Genomic DNA, 18,113 nt, shown 5'->3' with positions numbered 1-18,113 from the left:
TAGGTGAAGAACTACTGGGTTATTGAGTATACACAGGTTTAGCATTATAACAACGTCAAACTGTTTATCAAAATGTTTATATCATAGCATAACCTACTTTTATTATGAGATGTCTTAAATCAATGATTTAAAGTTTTCAATTTAAGAAAAAAATAGTAAACTAGAAAACAGAAGAGGAAATTAAATCCAAAGTAAACAGAAAGAATATAATAAAGAACAGAAATCCATGAAAAAAGAGAAAAAATAATACAGAAAAATCTATTAAAAATAACTAATTTTTAAATGACTAAGCAAAATGACAAAGAAAAAAGAGGATATATAGAACAGACTGACCGCTGTCAGAGGTGAGGGTATTTGAGGGGCTGGATGAAAGAAGGTGAAGGGATTAAGCAAAAAAGAAACAAGTATATATATAACACACAAGTACAGACAACAGAGTGGTGACAGCCAGAGGGAAACGGGGAGGAGGGGTAGGTGAAGGTGGGCAAAGAGGGGGAAATGGAGATGGAAAGACTTTCCTTGGAGCGATGGGCGCATGATACAGTGTGCAGATGTTTTGTTGAGTTGTAGACTTAAAACCTACATGGTTCTGTGAACCAATGTCACCCCAATAAACTCAATTTAAAAAAATGATCACCTTTGTTGAAGTTAAAGACCCTCAGAGCAAATGCTACTGGTCTTCTGTATACTTATAATAAAGTGACAATCACTTAATTAAAGAGTATTAAACAAACTTGTTACTAAAGTAAACAAAATCCAAAGAAAAATAAGAGAAAAAAGATACATATTACCAATATTGGAAACAGGTGACACCATCTACAGATCCTAGAGATAGTAAAAGGATAACAGGGTAATGTTATGAATAATTTTATGCCAATAAATCCAACTTAAATGAAGTAGGCAAATTTCTTAAAAGATGCAAACTACCTACCTTAATTGAAAAGAACTAAGGTAGTATGAAAAGCCCTATATCTATCAAAGAAATTGAACTTAACGTTTAAAATGTTCTACACACACACACACAAAACCCAAAAACAAAATAAAATAGAAACACATCCAGATGGCTTCATTGGTGAATTTTAACAAGCATTTAAGACTAATCTTTCATGAACAAAGATGGAAAAATCTTTACCGTGATGTAAGCAAATCAAACTCAGAAATTTAATATAAAAGAATAATACAGTACAATCAAGTGGAATTTTTCCCAGGAATGCAAAGCTGGTTTAACATTCCAAAATCAATCAACGTAACTCACCTTTATCAACAACAGAACATAAGAGTTCCTATTGCTCTATAGTGTCACCTACACTTGATATTATCCAACATTGTAAATGAGTATAAATGGTACCTCAAGGTTTAAGTTTGCAGTTCCCTAGTTAAATTAAACATATTTTGTTTGTTTATTGGCCATTATTACTTCTGTTAAATTCTTGTGTGTGTCTTTCTTTCTTATTTCTTCCTATTATTTTCTGATTTCTTTTTCTTATTATTAAGAAAAAAATTCATATCTTGTATGTCTTATTTGTGTGTCTTCTCCCTCTTTAGGGGGAGAGAGGGAACATCAATTTGTTGTTCTACTTATTTATGCATTCATTGGTTGTTTCTTGTACATGTCCTGACCGGGTTCAAACCCACAATCTTGGCATATTGGGACAATACCCTAACCAACTGAGCTACCTGGCCAGGGCCTAATTTGTATTTATTTTGACCATTTTTAAGTTCCAAATTTATCAATCTTTTACTTCAATTTATACTTTTTGTGAATTCTTACTATTCTTGCTATATACTTACTATTCTTTCACTAAGGACATAAACATATTCTACATTCTTTTCTAAGAAGTTTTTTTAAAAAAGACAAATTTCTTAAATTAGTACTTCTATAATTTCTTTGGAAAACGTTATTATGAAAAATATATTTGCCAAAGATACCTCAGAGAAGGGTTTGATCTCCAAATTATATAAAGAACTCACATAACTCCACTCCAGGAAGACAAACAACCCAATTAAAAAATGGGCAAAGGACCTGAACAGACACTTCTCCAAGGAGGACATACAGAAGGACAAGAGACATATGAAAGGATGCTCAGCATCACTAGCCATCAGAGAGATGCAAATTAAAACCACAATGAGATAGCACTTCACACCTGTCAGAATGGCCATCATAAACAAAGCAACAATTAAGTGGTGGCAAGGATGTGGAGAAAATGGAACCCTAGTACATTGCTGGTGGGAATGCAGACTGGTACAGACACTGTGAAAAGCAGTATGGAATTCCCTCAAAAAATTAAAATAGAACAGCCTTTTGACCTGGCAATTCCACTGCTAGGATTTATACCCTAAGAATCCTGAAACACCAATTCAAAAGAAACTATGCACCCCAATATTCATAGCAGCACAATTTACAATAGCCAAGTGCTAGAAACAGCCTAAGTGCCCATCAGTAAATGAGTGGATCAAAAAACTGTGGTACATTTACACAATGGAATACTATGCAACAGAAAGAAAGAAGGAACTCCTACCCTTCACAACAGCATGGATGGAACTGGATAGCATTATGCTAAGTGAAATAAGCCAGGTGGTGGAAGACAAATGCCATACAAGATCTCACCTATAAGTACAACCTAATCAACAAAACAAACAAGCAAGCAAAATTGAATCAGAGACCTAGAAATAAAGAACAAACTGACAGTGACTAGAGGGGATAGGGGAGGAGGATAATGGGTGAAAGAAGGGGAAGGATCAACTCAAGGAACTTGTATAAAGTACCCATGGACAAGGACAATGGTGAGGGAGAGGACTGACTGTGGGAGAAGGAGGTAGGCAGAGCAGGGGAGAGTAGTGGGGGGGGCGGGGAATGGGGACAACTGTAATTGAACAATTAAAAAAAAAAGAACGTTACTATGTTGGCAATAAAGTTTTACCTACTAAATACTGGTCACTGTACTTTTATTGTAGGGCTATAAGGCAGCATAAGCAATTACAGTGGCCTTTAAGGAGATTATAAACTAATTAGGGCCATAATAAGTAAAGAACCCAGAAAATATATAATGAAAGGTTATGTTTTGTGATAAACATGATCATATTTCAATATATTAAGAGATAAATCAGTGAGAATTGTGGCAATCAATATCCATGAAGAGAATATTAAACCTCCACTTAATTCTGATTCAGAAAAACAACAAAATCCAGTATTTACCCAAAATATGCCCAAACTTAAAATAATCAACAGATAAAAACCATAAAGTCTGCATTAATGCAAAACTTGCATGTGACAACAAGAAAAAAATGGAACATATAATAAAACAATGTAAAACATACACAAACATCATATAAATTTTTATTTTGTATGTCTGCACTGCTTAGGGCATACATAACTAAGAGGTAAGCAGTCTAACTCTACAGACAACCAGAAAACTCAAAATTCAAAAGCAAAAGAAAGTTGACAGGTTAGGTGAGATGAATAATACTCTCAGAATATTACAAAAGTCATATGTATGGTGCCAGGTAGGTACTAGAATTATTGTGGGATCCCTTCATAAATTATATAGTTGTGTAACCACTATGCTGTATACCTGAAACTAATATAAAATATTGAAAGTCAACTGTAATTGAAAAAAATTATTTTTAAATATTACATAGTCAAAAAACTGGAGCTATGACATTGATTCTAGAAACGATAAAGAGCACCGTCTTCTAGCAAGTCTTTTTTAAAAGTGACTCTACTTTAAAACTTTTAAGTTTTTTTCTCCAGCCCCACCATTCAGATACCAGCACTCCAAATATTTTGTTTTGGTGAATAATATTTTGGCAGCAGTACTTAAATATCAGAATCAAATACTTTACATATGAAAAACAGAGGGTAACAGTTAATCAGCAGGCCTACAACAAAGCAGTCATTTCAGAAAATAATTTTCTATTAAAGTCTGTAATTTACTAGCACAACTAAGCATCCATATTGCTATGATGACAAAACAGTAATAATAAAGATTAGTAAAAGAAACAATAACAACTAACTTTTAGAAAACAAATACCAAATATTTGAAAGTGCTTTTTAATCACTTTCTCACACATATGCAAATAGTTTGCCTGCTGTTATATCACCTTTCAAAATAGCTGCAGCTAAAACAAAAGACAAAATTTGGATACAACCTCAAATCAGGTCACTGGCAAGGGGCAAGGGAAACCAATTAAATCCAAGTATAATGCCAATAAACTTTACTGATGCTTATCTACAACTCTGCCTCCACACAACTAGCAATTACGAACAAAAACCTCAGCTTAAAGAGTATCAATTTAAAAATGCAAGACCAGTACAACCACGTAAGTCTTATGTTTTAAAACGTATTTCTACTGAAATTCTAATGTTGGGTCTATCATTTAACACCTGCCTCTGACTTGGACTTTCACATGCAATATTTTATTCACCATTGTCCTTGTAACTTTCATCTTTCATTGAAAAATTAAATCTATACTTCTGGCAACACCAGAAATATTATTTAAATGAGTTTATTCCAGAATTAAAAACTGACAAAAAATATACCTTAAAATGATGCACACCAGCATCATCTTTTAATATGCTGAAAAAGAAACAATCTTGAAAATAAGAAATCATACTTTGAAACTTTCAAATCTTGCCTACTCACTATACTATGAATCAAATATTCATCATTTCCAATCACTCCATTATGAAGTCAGCATATTAAAACAGATGGGTGTTTCATTATCTACTATAGAAATACCAGTTTAGTTATTAGGGTTATCTCAATGGATTATCGGGGGGCATAGCTTTCCCCAAAGTTGCAAATCCAAGATTCTTACCCACAAGGTTTGTGACACAAGGTTCCTTAAAGATTTATGGCCTATAGTCCTGTGAACCCTCATACAGTCTTACTGAAATGAACCTTATTCAGGTTCACCTTTATCATTTAATCTAAAGTATTCGACCAATCCAGTAGTGGGGCTCCTTAACATACAACTGCCTCCTGACTATCACTCTGGGCTTTTATGCCTTTTATGCAGACTTCTCTACACACTAAGGATACCTATTCCTTTCTACTCTAAATCTTCAAGGCCAATTTAAGTACTCCTTCCCAGACAAACAAGCCTTCCCTATGTTAGTCACATAGAGCTCTTAATTCCAGTTAGAAACTTAATTCTTCCCTAATTGTTTATGGGGGTTAGCTTTCTCTTCCCAATTATACTATAAGCTGTTTATAAAGAATAAAGCAACGTCTTAACACCTTCAGCATGCCCCCACATTGCCTAATATACACTCTTTGACATGCTGCCTGATTGACTGACTAGATCCTCATCATAAAACTTATTTGACTCCTACAATTTCAAATCTTCAAGTAAGGCAGGCCAACTATGCTACTGATTTTTATTGCTTTTAACAGGGAAACTATAGAAAACTGGTAGTACTGGATCATGGATATTGATTGTAAGACTATTTGAACTGTTTTTACTTACAACACTCTGACACCATATGTGAGGTGTCTTTTCTGTTTAACACCACATCAACTCTCTGATATAAGCTGGGTGTGATTTGATTTGATATGATTCAATTCGATTTGATTCTGATATTACCTGGAGTTAATGTCAGTCCCACAAGTTAAGTGCTCAGTCCCATAAGATTGTCCTCACTGCAGATGCCAGTCAAAAAGTCCCAGGCTGTCACTGATACTTCCAAAGAACCAGCTATAAACTCAGGTTTGATAATTCACTAAAATGACTCTCAGATCTCAGGAAAGTGCATTAGTTACTATTACTCATTTGTTACAAAGAATAAAATTTACAACAGCCAAATGGAAGAAATGCCAGGACAAAGTATGAGGGAAGAGGCTTGGAGTTTCCATACCCTCTCTGGGTGAGTCACCCTCCCAGCACCTCAATGTGTTCACCAAACCCAAACTTCCCTGAGTATCAATGTTCAAGAGTTTTTACAGAGCTTAATTTTCAACCGGCCACCACCCCTCTTCCTGGAGTTTGGTAAAAGGGAATAAAAGTTCCATCCCTCCAATCGCTAGGTCTTACTGGTGATCAGCTCCATCCTGAAGCTACCTAGGGGTACCCAGTCACCAGTCATCTTATTAGCATACAAAAAACATTCTTATCACTACAGAGACTCCATGAGTTTTAGGAGCTAAGTGCCAGGTACCTGGGACAAAGACCAAATATTTCTTTTTTATTATATCATGCTATTTCTTTAACACATTTCCAAAAGTTTCAAGGTACTAAAGAATTAATTCCCTTACTTTAGATAACCCCAAAGAGAGATATTGAAAGAAGAAAACTTTTTTAGCAATGGAAAAAGATATGTGGAAAATAAGTACACAGATTTTACTATGTAAGCACACCAACTAAAAAATAAAGAAAAATTATAATAGTCACAAGTTATTGAGTACCTATTCTGTGCCAGGAATTCTGGAACTGCTATAAGTGAATTATCATTAAATCGCTACAACAATCCTAATGAGTTTGAATCCCATTATTAGCCTCCCTTTACAGATGAGGAAAACTGAGGCACAGAGACTCCCCAAGGTCACACATCTGGCAAGAAGTGGAGCCAAGATTTCAACTCAGGTAGTCAAACTCCAGAGCTTTTAAGCTTTTAGCCACACTGGGTCCCCTAGGCCTCTGTCAGCAGTGTTCAACTACCCCCAAAGTTTTGACAGCAGCTCTATTTTCTCCTTCCCAATTTTGTTAACAGCTGGGTTTGCATTTCCCAGAATACATCATTCTCTTTCAGGCTTTTGTGCCTTAAGCACATACTGTTCCCTTGGGCTGGAAAGCCCTGTTCTTTTTTTTTTACCCAGTTAGCAAAGCCCTACTCACTCTTCAAACAGTTGCTTAAAAACAACTTTCTTTGTGAAGCCCTCTTCATTCCTTCCACATTTTCTGCCCCCAATCCTAAGGGAAGGAATACATCACTCCCTTAGCTCTTTGGAAACTATGATTCACAGATAGTTCTACTGGTGGATTTATTTGTATTATAATTATATTTTTCAATACTATGTGCCTACTGGACACTATGCCACACTTCAAGTATGATACTCAGATACTTGTTAAAGACTAGGAACGCATAATGGTCCCAGTTTAAGTTCAAGTGTAATTTAAATGAACGCTTTCTGCTGGTCAATACATTATCACTCACTCTAACAATATTTTATCGCACTTTATGTGCCTGCATACACAAAAGATTCACCAGTGAGTGAAATTAATATCTTAAGCTTCCCAGGCTCAGACTGAGACTTTAAAGTGTTTATTTCCATCCATTTCTCAACTCTCACATTAAGACTCTGGCACTATAATTTCTCAATAACACCCAAATAGTACCTATTAATGAATATTTCAAAATTGGAAACACAATCTTCATTTACTAAATTGGTTAAAACAAAAGTCCAGCCAAGAGTAAGACAACCCACAATAGGAAAACAGTGACAAAAATTAGTTAAAGGTACTTCAAAAGCTGCTGTTAATCCTATTCACATTTGAACAGTCACTTTACACTCTTCCACCTCCTACACCCTAATCTGCTGTCACTAAGCTATTACTCCATCTAACATTTTTTACAAGAGCTTTTTTGAGATATAACTCACATACCATACAATTCACCAATTTAAAATGTATAATTCAGAGTTGTGCAAATATCACGATAATTTTATAACTTTTTCATCATCCCCAAAAGAAACCCATACCCCACACCCTTTTAGCAGTCACTCCTTATATTAGTCAGGATTCTCCAAACAGGGAGGGAGGGAGGGAGGGAGGGAGGGAAGGAAAGAAAGAATTGGCTGATGTGGCTGTAAGGGCTGCCATATCTGAAATCTGCAAGGCAGGTTAGCAGGCTAGAGAAAGAGAAGAGTCGCTGTTGTAGGCTTGAGTTATGATAGCTCTCTGAAGGTAGAATTTCTTCTTCAGGGGAACTTTAGTCTTTTCTCTTCAGGCATTCAACTAATTGGATGAGGCCCACCACATCCTAGAGGGTAATCTGCTTTAATCAAAGTCTACTGATTTAAATGTTAAATCACATTTTAAAAAATACTTTCACAGCAATATCTCGACTAGTATTTGGACAAAAACTGAATACCATAGCCTAGCCAAGCTGACATATAAAATTAACTATCACGCCCTGTTACTCCCAGTCCCTGGTAACCAGTAACCACTAATCTACTTTCTGACTTTACTGATTTGCCTATCCCACACATTTTATATAAACAAAATTATACCATATATGTCTTTATATGTCTGGCTTCTTTAACTTAACATAGTATTTTCAAAGTCCATCCATGTTGTAGCGTGTATCAGTACTTCATTCCTTTTTATTGCCAAATAATATTTGGCAATATACTATACCATATTTTATTCACCTATTCATCAGTTGATGAACATTTGGGCCATACCTTTTTTTTTTTTTTACTATTATGAATAAAGCTGCTATGAACACTCATACAAGTTTTTATATGGACACTATTTTGATTTCTCCCGGGCTTATTATACCTAGGAGTAGAATCATTGGGTTACATGGTAATTCTGCAACATTCCTTTTTACTACACAAATTTTTTGAAAAATTCAAAACTACAAAGTTTGTATATTCTAAAAAGCATAACTACCATACCTATACTTGTAACATACAACATGATCTAATTTCCTATCCCTGAAGTTTTGAAATGGAACGAATTTGTAGCTAGTACCTAATAATATAGTTAGTATTTCTGTAGCTAAGTAGTTTAAAAAAAAAACAAATATAGTCACTTTTTCTACATTAGATTTACTTATGGGGATATATATATTCGATTTAAAACACAAACTCCATATGTACCAAACTTAAAAATTATCCAATGAAAGAAAAAAGTACATTTTTCAGTATATTATAGTACCTGAACAGTGATACTCCAATATACAGGGTGAAGCAAAAGGAGGTTTACAGTTGAGAGTACACAAAACAGAATTTATTCTTATATTATTATTTACTAATTATTATATTATTTTCCATACAAACTGTAAACCTACTTTTGCCCCACCCTATATTACACGTAAAAAGTTGTTTTTATTCAACTTGTAATATGTTAAGTGATGAGTAAGTACTGTTTGAGGAACTAATCTTCAACTAACACTCTAAAGTGTTACTACCAAAATATCTCAGCCTTAACAGACAAGGTTTTTATTCCAATGCATTTTTTCTTGCTCTACTGTTAACTAACAGATTGGTGATAAGATTAATGACTAAGAGAACTGAGGGAGCAAGCAATAGAGAGGTCAGGGGTGTGCATTCTGGAATCAGATGGTTTGACTTCTGACCACTATCTATGTCATCTACAAACTGAAGATAGTAATACCACCCACCTTAAAAGTTTGCTGTGAAACTTAATTGAGATAAAGCACATAACTCTAAGCACAATATCCAGTGCTCATAAATGATAGCTATTAATGTCACAACAATCTGGGTGCTGGTCAGAACTTAGAGCATATTAACACATTTCAGAATAGCTTACCTCAATTCACTTGAAGCTACAAGCTAAAAAGCACATTTTAAATTATGATCTGATTACTTATTTAAACCAAATAAGGACAAAAAAACAACGTTTCTTTATCTCCATACCCAAGTGGGTAAATGCACAGAAAAAGTTCTGAAAGTCACATAAAATAATAACAACTGTTAATTCTGGAGGAGGGGAAGAGGATGGGAGGTACCTATGTGAAGGAAGACATATATACACTCATTATACTTCCCTATTGCTTGAATTTTTATGAGAATGTATTCCAGTTATTTGTATAAGTAAAAAATGAGAAAAGAAGTAACAGCTTAAAACTCCACATTGAAAATTCATTTCTGCTTGGCTCAACTGGAACAAGTCAGTACTTATTAATGTAGATAAAACTATAAGCCTGAAATTATTGATAAAACCTTAATATAAGCCCTGGCTGGCGTAGCTCAGTGGATTGAGCGCGGGCTGGGAACCAAAGTGTCACAGATTCGATTCCCAGTCAGGGCACATGCCTGGGTTGCAGGCCACGGCCCCCAGCAACCGCACATTGATGTCTCTCTCTCTCTTTCTCCCTCCCTTCCCTCTCTAAAAATAAATTAAAAAAAAAAAACCTTAATATAAATAAATTTTTAAAAAAAACAAAGTTTCCACCCTGACTAGTGTGGTTCAGTGGGTTGGGTGTCATCCCTCAAACCCAGGGGTTGTCATTTTGGGTTCCAGCTGGTATATGTCTGGTTTGCTGGCCAGGTCTCTGGTTGGGTTTGTGCAAAGGGCAACTGATCACTGTTTCTCTTACACACTGATTTTTCTTTCTCTCCCTTCCACTGTCTTAAAAGTGAATAGGTAAGGGGGGAGTGGTGGAGGGAAAATGGAGACAACTGTACTTAAACAACAATAAAAAATGCGAAAAAAAAATTTATAAAAAAGAAAAAAGGTAAATAGGTAAAAATCTTTAAATGTGTGTGTGTGTGTGTGTGTATAACAATGTTTCTTAGGTCTTTAAAATCTAACCAAAACTGTATATTTAACAAAGGATACAGTACTAATCACCAAAAGCTTCCGTGGGTTCAAATACCTATAAACTTTACTTATTAAAGTTAATCTGTCAGCTATTCTCTTTAAAGGATAAAAAATTTCTCTGGCAAACAAATTTTTCCAAGGCTGTTTCATTCATTTGCATGAATACCCAAATCCAAATCAGTTGCCTGAATGCAAGCCTAAGAAAAAATATATTTATTGCTAGGAGTAGTAGAGATATGTTTAGTTAACTAAATGCTAGTTAACTCAGAGAAATAATTAACTCAGATTCTCTCAATCTTGGAAAGTCTGTCACATGACAAGCATTTTAGTTATGCATCCAAAAAATAATAGCTTAGATTATCTTTCAAGAGAGCAAAAGATATATATACACTAAAATAAAGAACAGGCTGACAGAGTTCAGAGGGGAGAGGAGAGGGAATTTCAGGGGAATTTCAGGGGAAAAGGGGAAGGGTTTACAGGAACAAGTATAAGGACACATGGATAAAAACTAGGGGTGGATGGAAATAGGAGGGAGGAGGAGAGGGTTGGGTGGGTGGGTTGGGATGGGAGTAAAAGATAGAAAATTGTACTGCAACAACAATTTAAATAAAATTTTAAAAAGATGTATATATTATCTCTTTATATATAATATATATTTAAATAACAATTTAAATAAAATTAAAAAAGAAAAAATATATATCTCTCTCTTTATATAAATATATAAAAATATATATATATATATTTTAATCCTCACCCAAGGATATGTTTATTGATTTTAGAGAGAGAAGGGAGGGGGATAGAGAGAGGGAGGGAGGGGAGGAGACAGAAAAAACATTGATCAGTTGCCTCCAACATGTGTCCTGAATCAAACCCACAACCTAGGTATGTGCCCTGATCAAAAGCAGAACCCACAACATTTTGGTACATGGGATGACACTCCAAACAACTGAGCAATCTAGTGAAGGCAAGACAGATTTTCATTACAGTAATTGTTCAATACATATTGATATAGTTCAGAATAAATGTCTAGTAGCTGGCTTTTATTTTCAGAAAAATCTATATTCTGGTTCCAACTCCCATAGTTCCTAATAGGTGACCTTGTACAAATAACCTCTAAACATAACTCTCTTTGGATAAAAGGGAGCCATTCTGTAGCTGTTCTACCTACCTTAGAGTGTTACACAAATCAAGTGAAATAAGAAAGCATTCTATTATAAAATCCTTAAAATAAAAGTATTATTTTGCATGAAAACACAGACATATGTAATAACGCAAAATTATCATTACCAACCACAGATGATCTGATCCTGAAACACTTAGCAAAGTGTCTTGCACACTGCAAGTTTCCAATAAATAATGATTTATACAAAAACTACTTATTGGTAATTGAGTCCATGATCACAGATTAAGAACTCGAATAACCTACTGCCCTTTCACCCTTATCAGGGTTCAAAGAAATACAAATTGCTCCACTTTTCTCATTTCACTCATTCAAACATTTATGTAGTGTCCATTCCCTTGTTCTCAAGAGCTCACATCTGGCAGGGCAACAGTACATATTTGCATCATAGTTATTTTGTTTTCTGTGTCTCATAATAAAATAATATACAAAATTCTATGGGATATAGAGGAAGAACCAACTAATTCTTCAGGTAGTGGGAGTCAGGGTCTCAGGGTCTCAAGGTATGAAGAGGAAAGGTCATTTTGGAAAACAAGACAAAGCCGCAGAAAAGGCACTTGTTCTAGGAACAGTCAACACTGTTATATAGCTACTGCACAGAGTTTGGGGCAAAAGAAAAAGAAGAGTAAGAAGATGGAGTTCATATTATTGTGCTAAAAATTAATGGGCAACAACCAAGATTTTTTAAAACATTTTTATTTTTCAATTAAAGTTGACATATAATATTAGTTCCAGGGATACACTCCAGTGATTAGACATTACATAACTTTCTAAATGTACATCCTGATATTTCTTGTACCCATCTGATACCATACATAGTTATTAGAATATTATTGACTTTATTTCCTATACTGTACTTTATACCCCCATGACTATTCTGGAACTATCAACTTGTACTTCTTAATCCCTTCACCTTCTTCTCCCAGCCCCTCAACAAACCTCCCATCTGCAATCATCAAAATGTTCTGTGTATCTATGACTGTTTCTGCTGCATCTTCATTTATTTTTTACAATCAATTGTTGATAGGCATGTATTTATTGCCATTTTATTATTCATATTTTTTATCTTTTTTCCTTCTTCTTAAGGGGTCTTAAAGAAGACCCTATAACATTTTGGGTAATCAAGTAATACTGGTTTGGTGGTAAAAAAATTCTTTAGTTTTTCCTTGTCTGAGAAGCTCTTTCTGTGTCCTTTGATTCTAAATGATAGCTTTGTTGGGTAATCATGGTTGTCAGTCCTTCCTTTTCATAACTTTGAATAATTCTTTGCCAATCCCTTTGGGCCTGCTAAGCTTCTGTTGAGAAATCAAGGGGCAGTCTTATGGGAGCGTCCTTGTAGGTAACTGTTTTAACCAACTGCTTTTCTCTTGCTACTTTTATGATTCGTCTTTAATCTTTTGCGTTATAATTATGATGTGGGTTCATCTTGCTTGGTTCTCTGTGCTCCTTGGGCTTGTATGTCTATTTCCTTTGCCAAATTAGGAAAGTTTTCTTTCATTATGTTTTCGAATAAGTTTTCAATTTCTTGTTCTTCCTCTTCTACTTCTGGCACTCCTATGATTTGGATGTTGGTAAGTTTGGAGATGTCCCAGAGGCTCCTTATTCTATTCTCATTCTTTTGAATTATTTTTCCTTCTTGTTGTTCTGATTGAATGCTTTTTTTCTTCCTTATGTTCCAAATCGTTGATTTGAATCTCAGCTTCATCCCCTCCACTGTTGGTTCTCTGTGGACTTTTCTTTATTTCACTTAATGCAACCTTCATTTTTGCCTGGATCTTTTTTATGCCATTGAAATACCCAATGAGTTCCTGCACCATCCTGATAACCATTGTTTTGAAGCCTGCATCTGATAGGTTGCTTATCTCCATTTCTTTTAGTTCTTTTCCTGGAGCTTTGATCTGTTCTTTCATCTGAGCCATACTTCTTTGTCTCCTCAATTTAGTGGCCTCCCTGTGTTTGTTTCTGTATATTAAGTAGAGGTGCTTTGACTCCCTGTGTTAGTAGCATGGCCTATTCAAGGTGAATGTGGCTTCTTTAAATCCTTGGTTGTCAGCCTTCCATATGCTTCAATTTTCTGGTGAATTTGAGTGATTTTGTTTTGTAGTTCAGTTGTAATTTTTGCTATAGTTGTGCTCACAGGTGAAGTGTGTTTACCTATGCCTCCATCTTGGCCGCAAGTCTCTTAATCTGGCAGCAGTGGATTCAAGGAAATGCAGATGGCTGTCCCAAAAAGTAGGAAGAGCACAATAATGGATAATCTAAGCAGAAATCCAAAGGCTGCCTCTAGGAAGCCTATATAGAGCCTAAGCGAGGTTTTCTTTACCTCTAAGGTCCATGGGCTCTCCAGCTATCTTCCAACTGAACATTTTCACTAATTTGTAACTGAAATTTAGCATCTTCCTCTATTTCCTTGCATCCAGCACTCATCCATGTGTGAAAATCCTAACCTAAGCTGAGGCAATCTTTTAAGAAATGACATTAGCACTTGAAGAGGGGGTCCATGTCCATCTTTCCCAAAACCTGCCTGCAGCCAGCTACGTGGTCCAGGCAGTGGTCCCTTGCATGTACCCCATTTAATTATTTTTCATTCTTATTATGAATTTGGCCTATATCCTTACAAAATGACACACCTAAACTGCTACAAAGCCTCAGAATAACAGAGTGGTTAAAAGCTTGGGTTCTAGGCCCTAGAATCAAGAGTCTGAATACCTCAGTTCAAATCCCAGCTCTACCATTATTAGCTATGTGAACTTGGGCAAGTTAACCTAACCTAAATTTCCTGTGCCTTACTTTCCTCATAGGTTAGTATGGGAAAAATAAACACCTACCTTGAACACCTATTTAAGGATTAAATTAACATGTAAAGCAGTTAGAACGGGCATGGTATGTAGTACACCACAAGTGTTAGTTAAGTTGTTACTCACTTTTCCTTGCTCCAGATCTCTACATATTGTTGTATCACTTTTAATTGGTTTTGGTATGTCAGTATTCTGCACAGAACTCTCCCTGGCTTTCCATAGCCTATGGGTCCATGTCCTTAGTTTGGTAATCAAGATAATCCACAATCTGGCACCATACTATCTACTCAACTTTAGTTACCCAACATCTGCTTTACACAAAATAAAAGGAAACATATATAAGGCAGAGACCCTCTCCTGCAGGGTCTGACAACTAACTACAAAAATAAGGCACAAACATAAAACCATCTCACAGAATGGATGTTCACTATAGCTGCTCTCCAAAAGAACTCTACAATCCAACAAAATTTGTTTCCACAGTGTTTGTTTGGAAGATGTCAAACTCATTAAAATTGTCTGCTTTTGCCTATTTTATTCCACTCTCATCCCCTCAATTCACACAAAAACAACCCAGAAAGCACTTTTTATTTACTTGTATTTATCCACCTCTTATTTTAAAGTCCAATTCAAATAACTATCACTCTCTTGCCATTTAAACGTACATAATACTATCTTATCTCAATTAACTGTTCTCAAGGTATATAGTCATCCTTCCTAATATATAATCCCCTAAAAAAAAGAAATAACAATTTCTTACAAGTTCTTTCCATTTACTTCCCCCTCGCCATGCCCTCCACTAAAACAGATCATGCTGGAACAGGTGCTCAAAAGTATGTGTTGAATTTAAGTAAAAAAGTGAAACTGGAAGTAAACAACAACTACTACTATTACTACAATAAGACTAAAAATAGACTTCATAACTGTGTCAACCACTGGACTACCACCTACTCAGAAAGCCTCAAATCAGGGGTGGCCTTCCAAATCATAAAGAGGTTGTCCACTCATTATCCTTTCTTTATAACCAGCATATGGATAGATTTGCTTTTCAGTGGTACATTGAGTCAATAGAAGGATTAATAACCAATCTATCATCTACTCTCTAACTTGAAAAACTTAACCTCCACAAAGGATGATACATATGGCCAGCATCCAAGCAGGGCAATAACATCCAACTACTACATCCCTAGTAGTTAGGGATCCAACTACTACATCCCTAAGTAGATAATTTAGGAAAGCTTATTAAAGTCCACTTCGTGGCAAACCAGTCACCCTTGGTCTGGCTGGGTAGCTCAGTTGGCTGGAGCATCATCCCAATATGCCAAGGTTGCCAGTTCAATCCCTGGTTAGGGCATTTACAAAGGAAGATCCAAAAAACCCAGAATTATCTTCTGGAGGGCAGGTCTCTGGCAGTACAGGCTTCCCCCTGCTAGGTGAGTGTTATAGGAACCTATCTATTTCAGTGTACCAGCTGGCGTTGTTCTAAGAGGCTACATTTGGCTTCAGTGAATTTTTTTTTGAAGACTCTTTCAACATGTTTACCCACTTCATGATAGGTGATTTATAAGCACACCAGTGTACACCTTGCTGAGTGTTCAGCAGTTTCTGACCAAAAATGGCATGACCCCTAAACCCTGCCCTCCCTATTAAGTTGATCTCGCCCCAACAACCTTTTTTTTCCCAGACTGAAAAAAGTCTTCAAAGGGAAACGTTTTGCAAATGTGGAAAAGGTGAACAAATAACAGCAGAAGCACTAAAAGGCATCAAAATTAACAAGTTCAAAAACTGTTTTGAGCAGTGGAAAAAATCCCTCAATAGGTGTATTGCATCAAATGGGGAGTACTTGGAAGGTGACTGAAGTTTAAACATGTAAGAATAAATGTACAATTTTTTATAAGTAAATTCCTGGATCTTTTGGGATCCCCCATCCTGCAAGAATCAACCAAGGAATGCATAAATAAGTGGAATAACAAATCAATGTTTCTTTCTCCCTCCCCCTGACTCACTCACTCTCAAAAAAAAAAGTCGCTCTACTACAACATGCAGATTTTAAGTATCATAACACATTCCATGAACTTAGCATTAAAAAGTGTCACCTGGCCCTGACCAATGTGACTCAGTTGGTTGGGTGCTATTCCACAAGGCAAAAGGCTGCCAGTTCAATTCCTGGTCAGGGCACATGCCTAGGTTGCAGGTTCAGCCCCCAGTTGGGGCACGAGTGAGAGAAACCAATCAGTGTTTCTCTTACACATTGATGTTTCTCTCCCTTTCTCCCTCCCTTTCCTGCTTCTCTAAAAAGAAATAAAATATATATATTTTTAAAGTGTCACCTACATTGCCATGTGCCTACATGTGGAAAATTTTCTATAATGAACAATCCTTAAATAATCAGAAAGTTTCAAATGTTTATTATTTCTTCCACATTTTAATGGGCCTCCCATAATGGCCAATGCAGAACACAACAATCACAAATGAAAATCAACAGAAGGGCATATTACCCCAACTTGCCACCTTCCAGGTAAAGTGCAAATTTGGATGAAGCTTTCAACTTTGTATGTTCTAATTTAAAAAATTACTTCTATATATGCCATCACATGAAAAAATATTTCTCATACCTTTCTAAGACTCCACAGCACTACAACAAATTGCAAAAACTTCCTAGATGGTTCCTTTTCCCCTGACCTCAAACACCCTTCTCCCTAAGTACTGAACCCTTAATAAGGTCCAAGAAAGGGTGCTAAGTGATTTACATGATTATCTCAATCCTCAAAACAAAAGTAAGTACCATTATTATCCCAAAAGAAAAACTGAGGCTTACAGATGTTTGGGGAAAAAAACTTGCCTGAGGAGATGCTTAAAGAAGGAGGGGGGGATTCTTGAGTTGTACAAAAGAATTTGCTGGGAATGGCCCAGGGACTTTTGTTATGAGACAATTATAGCAGAAATCCTCGAACTGGTAATTGCACAGAGAAAACAATAAATAATATTTGGTCAAATTGAGTTTTCTTTGGAACTGTGTACCTCACAGTATCTGACACATAACATATGCTCAATAAAAACCAGTCTATTTGATTTTAAATTTTAAATAGTTAGTTGCTAAACTAATTTGATCATATGGCAAAATCTGACAGGTTATTTAACTAGATTAGGTGGTTTAATAGCCAATAATTATATTTACACCTAAAGTACTGAGTGTCCTCATATTCTGAGTATTTGACTAATAAAGTGGAAATAAGAAGGAAAATGGCAGAACTAAGTTGCGTACATTTTCAAGATGTTTTTCTAATAACAAATTCCACTTAAAATTTTAACATGCCATCACAATTTATACAATAAACATTCACTATTGATCTGGTCTTGGTCATCTTAAAATAACTTATTTTGCGAGTTTCAGTATAACCATGAAAAGCAATGTCCACGTAAGCACTGTTTGGCAAATAAGCAAAAGAAAAAAATCTGAATCTCTTTTGAGTACTGAATCAAAGTAAAAAATGTGCATTTCCAGAGTATGTACTTTAAGCAAACTTGTAATCTGATTAAACTGTATAGTAACTGTTGCCCAGGGATATAAACAGACAAAAATGTGAAAATGGTTGAGTTAAGGCACTATAGCAGATAAATGATGTTTG

The 18,113-nt window shown here is 35.5% G+C and overlaps 1 protein-coding gene across 33 annotated transcripts in view; it reads right to left on the bottom strand.

Annotated features, from left to right (window-relative positions):
- LOC123814288 (sarcolemma associated protein) overlaps nt 1-18,113 on the bottom strand; it is a 154,344-nt gene that overhangs the window by 132,910 nt on the left and 3,321 nt on the right. The window lies entirely within an intron of this gene.

Source organism: Phyllostomus hastatus, unplaced genomic scaffold (assembly GCF_019186645.2).
Source record: "Phyllostomus hastatus isolate PE091 unplaced genomic scaffold, TTU_PhHast_1.1 phas_contig_16, whole genome shotgun sequence".
Lineage (NCBI taxonomy): Eukaryota > Metazoa > Chordata > Mammalia > Chiroptera > Phyllostomidae > Phyllostomus > Phyllostomus hastatus.
Note: the sequence above shows the minus strand (reverse complement) of the source record. Positions and strands in the feature narration are given on the sequence as shown.